This window comes from Dasypus novemcinctus, chromosome 12, assembly GCF_030445035.2.
Source record: "Dasypus novemcinctus isolate mDasNov1 chromosome 12, mDasNov1.1.hap2, whole genome shotgun sequence".
NCBI lineage: Eukaryota > Metazoa > Chordata > Mammalia > Cingulata > Dasypodidae > Dasypus > Dasypus novemcinctus.
The window spans coordinates 93,422,765-93,429,579 of record NC_080684.1 but is presented as its reverse complement, the minus strand read 5'-3'; the positions used below and the strand labels follow the sequence as shown (position 1 = coordinate 93,429,579).

Below are 6,815 nucleotides of genomic sequence, written 5' to 3'. Positions count from 1 at the left end.
CATTCCTTATCTTATGGTTTCCCTGGGTCAGGAGCTGGGGTGCTCAGTTCCCTCCGTGCTCTGGTCTGTCTCACGAGGCTCCTGTGAAGCTGTCAGCTGGGTCTGCAGTCTCATGGTAGACTTGTGGTCCTCTTCACGCTCACGTGGATGTTGGCAGTTCCTTGCACTTGTAGGACTGAGAGCTTCACTTTCTTGCTGGCTGTTGGTGAAGGACCGTTCTTGGCTACTAAAGGACATCTGCCATTCCCTGCCACATGGTCCTGGGCCCAATTTGCTAGCTGATTTCCTCAAAGCCAGCAGGAGAATCTCCCTTCACCTGGCTAAGGTGGGGTCTTATATAATGTAATGTAATCACAGGGACAATATCCTATGCTCAAGGTAGCGGATTGCACATGGCATGTGCACCGGAGGGTAGGAATCTTCCAGGTCATCTTAGAATTCTCCCCTGCCTGCTTCAGGGTGGGACTCCCATATGAATTTGTGGTCCAAGAAAAGATTTCTGCAGAGTGAACCCACTGCTCCTGAGAGAGAAGGAAATAATCAGTTATACTGACATATGGGCATGGCACTCAGGGGGTGCATGTGCTGGGCTGTCTATCCCAGGCTAGGTGTCTAAGGCCTCCTCAAGAGGTAATGCTTGGGTTTAAAACTGAGCAGTGGAGTGACTAGTCCTCCAGCAGAGGACTAATCCATGGAGAGGTCGGTCGGTGTGAACGTTGGGTGAGCAAATGGTTTGAACCACTGAGGGCTGATGGTGCTTGCTCCAACCTGCGTCTCTTGGTTGCAGAAGGATTAGTGGAGACTCCAGCAGTCACAGCAATGGCTCATTATGGGATTTAAATAGAAAAAAACTGACTCTCCTGGGCATTCCCTGACTCCCCAGGAAGAGTGTGCCTGAAATCACATGAGGTGGAAGAATTTCCAGTTCTTTTAGGAACTTCTGGGCAGGAAACAGTGTGGCCTGGTTCTAAGAATGCTGTACGTCGGATCAGACACGCTTGAGCTCCTTTCGCAACAGCTGCGTGATGGGGAAGACAGCTGGCATCTCTGCTCTCAGTTTGGTCAACTGTGAAAAAGAGTAAATCCAGCTTGTCTTGTAAGGGTTTTGTGAAGATTAAAGAAGTTAACATGAGTGGATGGGCTGTACTTTGTGAACTTAGAACACCCCATCAATACCAGGCATTGTTTGCTAGAGAACTCTTCATCCATTTTCTTTTTCCTGTTCAGCATTAGTGCTTCACTGAGTGAGAGAACAGAGCAGAAGGTTTAATTATGAACATACCTAAAGCAGAGTTTCTTCTGGGGCATATGTCTAAGGAACTGGGGGCATCCTCCTCAGCCAACATTGTAGCAGGTTGCTACATCGTAGATTCTCTACTAAGGTGAGGGAATAAGTCATTTTACAGGTGAGGAAACTGAGGCTAAACTAGGGTTAGTTCCCAAGTTCATAAGTGGAGGAATTGGAGTTGGGTCTTTCTGACTTCATGACTCAACAGACTGACAAAAAGTCAGTTCACCTCACTGACCTTCTTGAATCACCCAGGTTTAGTATCTGTTTTAGGTTTTTGGTTGGAGTTTTCCTTTTTTGGTTTTGTTTTATATCTTGGTTGTCTTTGTTTGCCAGGGCTGCTATGAAAAATACCACAAACTGGTTGGCTTAATCCAGGAATTCATTGTTTCGTAATTTTGGAGGCTAGAAGGCCAAAATCAAGGAATTGGCCGCATGGTGCTTTCTCTGAAATCTTTTGCATTCTGGTGGTGGCTTCCTGGCAATCCAATACTCAATCTCTGCATCTGTCACAGGGCAATCTATCCCTTTCTGTGGATTCTACTTCCCTATCCAAATGTCCTTTGCTTTATAAAGACTCCTTTCATATTGGATTAAGGCCTGCCCTACTTTTAATGATATTACCGCCTAGCATTGCATCCTTTTATACTTCACCCTTTTCATACACATCATCCTGTCTGTGATATAAAGTTGGGCCTCCTCTTGATAAAGTCTTTGAGGATCCTATTTACAAACGAGTTCTTAATCCCAGAACTGTCTTTGTGGCGAATATAATCTAATATACCACATAGGTTTGGGTTCATTTTTTTCTTTTTCATACTTTCTACTGAAAAAAAAACAACAACACTTTTCACACTCTCTCCTTGTAACTGAGACCCACTTTTGAATTGCAATTTGAATCTGGGACACACAAAAGTGGCCCAAATGCCTTTGATTAGAAGTGACATCTAAGTAATGAGCGTAGCTAGCGAAATAAGCCCAAGACAAACCCAGGGCACTTCCCAAAAGTCCCAGTTCTTCTTCTCTGTAAGTTTAAACTTGCAAAATTTTCATCAAGACATAAAATTTTAAAAAAAAGAAAAACTTGAGCATATGGTTTACAGCATCATGTGGAAAAGCCCCTAAGTATCACAACCAAGTAATCACCATTACCCTCCTCTCTCCAAACTTTTAGTCACATTTCCTTCATTCTTAAGTCCATCTCTAAATGGTGTTAGAGAAAGGACCACATTTTTTTCAGTGCCATCTCCTCATCATTGGCACAGTGGCTGGCACCAAAGGGTGCCAGTAAATATTCCCTGAATGAGTCTAGACTTTAAATTCCCAGAAGTTAGGGAGATTCTCCTTCTCTTAACTTTGGGTAATGCCAGGTATGGTGCCAACATGTGAAGTTTCCTTTTGCAAACACTGACATTTCTGAAAGAAGACTTCTCCAGACATCTACACTCCTTAGCTATCCATTCACCTTTTCTCTCCTTCCCTCACTGAGGTGGAGCAGGAATGCTGCTTTTTCTTTCATTAAATGCAACCAACATTCAATGAGAACCTTTCATGTGCACTGGCTTCGGCCCCACAAGCACTGAAAGAGGACCTGGGGAGCTCGCTGCTTAGTGCAGAAGATGTACACAGAGAAACCACAGGCAATCAGCCCTAGGAACAGCACTAGGGCCCTGGGAAGGTGTTTACCTTCCTGAGATGGGTGGGATGGGATCATTTTTATAGTGTGATCTGAAGGCAGTCTTTGGAAGTTATCTTTCTTTAGAAGGAAACTATTTTCCCAGCACCTGGCACTGTGCCCAGCACATAGCAGGTGTTCATTGAATAGTAGTGCCTGGGGAGCAAGATATCACAACAGTTAAGAGCCACAGTTTCAAAGAGGACAGACCTCATTTTGAATCCAGCGTGCCATTTTCCACTAGTTTCTGCACCTCTCCAAGCCTCTGTTTCCTCACGTGTGAAACAGGCACAGTAATTTCTAGTTTGTAAGTTTGTTATGAGGGTTACATGAGATAATACCTGGAACATAGCATGTGCTTTAAAAAAAATTGATTCTTTCTTTCCTTTTCTCTTTTCCTGTGGTTTTCTCTGTCCCTTAAACAGATATTTCCTCTATGTCTCCTTGAGGGGAAAAAGAAAGGAAATTCTTAAGGCTGGACTCTGAGAACCACTAGTAGGGCAGTTTCTTAGGGGTTGGGGTATGTGAGCAGTGAGGGGCCTGGAAGGCAGTGAGCAGGGGGGAAAGAAAGAGAGTAAAGGGAGAACCAGTATAAGGATACCAGGAAACAGAGCGAAAAGTACAAAATAAACCCATGAGGACAGATAGAGGTCCACCCCACTGCCTCATCTATTTTTTAATTACAGTCCCTCTTAGCCTTGCATGCCTTTATACAGCTCACTTTTCATTTACATCATCCTGTCTGCTTCACAAACTGTCCTGTGATACAGGCAGCAGGTACATTTTTATCCCAATATCACAAACGTGGAAGTTAAAGCCTAGAGTAGTTTAACCTGTGTGTCCTGGGTTGTGCAGAAGCCCCAAGTCGGGCTTGAACTCAGACCTGACTCCAAGTTCTGTGCTCTTTGGACCTGATGAGCCATCAGCAAAGAGAGCAGCTAGAGGGAGGGTTGGGTCCAAGCAGTTCATCAAATGCTGCTCTCAGAAGCTGGCAGAGTCTGCAAGGGGCTTATGAAGGGAAAAGAAAAGGCTATGGTTGGCTGGAGGTTAACAAATAGAGGAAACAAAGGTTGAAAAGCTTACAATAAATCACCAGCAGATTTTCTTCAAGATTCCCGGATGACTGAACAATAAAAGTGGCATGCAGAAAGCAGACAGGAAAGGAGGCTCCCAGATTACGAAGGGAGGAGGGAATTAGCATGTGTCAAGCCGTCTCCGTGCTGCAGGCCTTGTCCTAGACATGTGATCTGCATCATCTCATTTATTCCTCAGCCAACCTTGGGAGACAGAGTCTGTGGTCCTCGTTTCTAGGCAGGGGGAGTGAGAGACAGAGTTTAAGCTAAGGCTCCATGGTAACCCAACTGGTAAGGAGTCCAGAAGGGCCATTAACTCACGACACCAAACTCTTAAGTCCTGTACTTTCTTCCAGTTCCCATTCCAGAACCAAAAGGATTTTAAGTACGATTTCTCAGAAACTAATAAAAGGTTCCTTCTCATCAAGTAAGCAGGTTGTATCACCAACCTTCTAACATGGCTAATAACATCACCCTTGGGTCTTCCCTATATTCTGGAACCAGAGGGTAGAACTCTATAACATGGGAAGAGACCTCTCAATTGAATGGCCATCATTTGGAGAAGTCAGAGCAGGGCTTCTTCTCGGCATCCTGATGAAAAGTAATTGCAGAACAAATGACCCAAGAGGATAAACTAATTGGAATTAAATGGGATTAATCAGAATAAGCTTTATTACTCCTGTATCAGGAATGTCAAGACATTGTTTGCCAAGATGAAGAAGTGTGTGTGTGTGTATGTGTGTGTACGATCGTATGCACAGCACACACAAATCCAGCGTACCTACCCAGGTGGCTGGAAAAGAATGATGTGGTGAGGGGCTAAAGGAAATGTTCATTCTAAGGAGTTCTTTTGCCCTTTGAATGGAATCTGCCTCCTTGATCATTTGAACTTGATGCTATTTGTCAGTGTGGTTAAAGGTAGGGAACAGGAAGAAGAATCAGATAAACCTGTCAGCATTTCTTAGGATAAAAACAAAATTTTTCACTGTGGCTTATAGGACACTGCAGGCTCTGACCTCTCCCTCCATTTCTTTTTTTTTTTTTCCACACTAAATAAGTAAGGTTATATTTAGGGTTTCAATCAGTCCTTGAATAGGCTTACTAACACCCCAGGGAGGGGGAGGGGGTATGTGAAGGGGTGAATGAGAACTTTAGCTTTCCAAGGATTATTGTTCAAAACCTTTGAAATCTACAGGTCAAATAAAATGAGAACTTGACTCTATAGTAATAACCCTTTTCTTTGGCACCAGCACAAGGTGGTAGTGATTCTCAAGTTTAATATATTACACATCATAATATAATATTAAGACTGGAGTTTTAAGGAAAATCCTTGTTTTGGGAAAGGAAGGATTGAGCTTTAGTACGCCAGCTCTGGACTTTCTGAAAATAAAACACACCAGACCAAAAACCCATGAAAGTACAATAAAGAAGTATACTAATTGACAAAATAGCTGCACCATGCCAAAGGCACTTCTCATGTAACATTTCTGAAAAGGTATGGAACACGTAGATTCCAAATACTGTATCTGATATTTGTAACAGGACGAAGTGGTGAGTGACGGCTCTAAAATAGTCGCTGATGAATATTACATGTTTCCCATTATTTTCTGTTTGTTTCTGTTTGCTTTATTATTGAGAACAGGCAAAGGAGTGGCACTGATTTTTCCATACAGCTTTTCTGGACAAGTGAGGGTATGCTGTACACCTGCATCAGTGCTTCGTAGTTGAAAGCTCTCCCTCCAATGGCTACCCATGTTGAAGTGGGTAGAGACTTCACAGTATACTAGTACAGTATCATCCTTAATGAAGGTTCTTTGTTTTAGGGCTTCCTGATGCATAAAAGTCACATAACCAAAACCTTTCGGGTTCTGTGGGACTGTGGGTTGTTGGAAGGCAAGCAGCTCTAGTTTGGCATCCATTATCTCTTCATGGTTTTGCCTTGTAGGTGTTTCAGACTCATCAAGAATCATAAGGTGTATTGTACTCTGGAAGGGCCAAGGGAGGTGGCTATCATAATCTCCTTGCATTGTGTGGACAAAGAGGGATTTATAGTTTGCACAGCACTGAGCAGTTGGTAACTGAAGGTACAGGAGCATGCACAGTTTGTAGGTGGGTTTGCCAGTATAAAATCCAAGGGCTATGAATAGCAACAGGTTTCTCTTCTTGAGATTTCAGGTGCATCCCAAAGTTGCCAATTTTCCAGATGTAAATCCCACTGCACTGATGGGCTTCCATTTCAGCACTTTGTCCTCAAGGGTTCGAATAGTTCATTTGAGCTCACATTCATACATGCTCTGAGTTTCATTTTAGCAGTTAGCTCCCAGATTTGGTGGTCCTGTTTTACAAGGTGACCTTCTAACTGCTGAATGGTTTCTTGGAAATTCTGGACCTCTGGGTGACACCCAGAGGGAGCCCGAGACAGAGAGGCAGAATCATATGGAAGCATATCATGTTGAACTATGGGAGTTAAAGCTAGGTTTAGATTCTGAAGAGCTTGGGCCAACATTCTCATATGCAACTGGGTATTCTCCTACAGGTGGTGTGCCAAGTGATTCCTCTGCATCATTTCATGGCAACCAAAAGTACTGAACGTACATGGCATTGGGGCTATAGGACAGTCTAGATCATAATGATTAGGCATCTGTTCTCTGGTGAGTATGGTATCACAGTATTCACAGATGACATTTGCCAAAGGTCAGTTCTGGTCATGGATCTCTTTATCTTCAAATGCCATTGATATAGTACAGTTCACATAAGAAACCTGTCTCCTTGGGCGCTT

At 43.4% G+C, this 6,815-nt stretch overlaps 1 pseudogene; it reads right to left on the bottom strand.

The window, feature by feature from the left end:
* Window positions 1-988: 988 nt before the first annotated feature.
* Window positions 989-6,569, bottom strand: LOC101420520 (TNF receptor-associated factor 6-like; annotated as a pseudogene).
* Window positions 6,570-6,815: the final 246 nt, after the last annotated feature.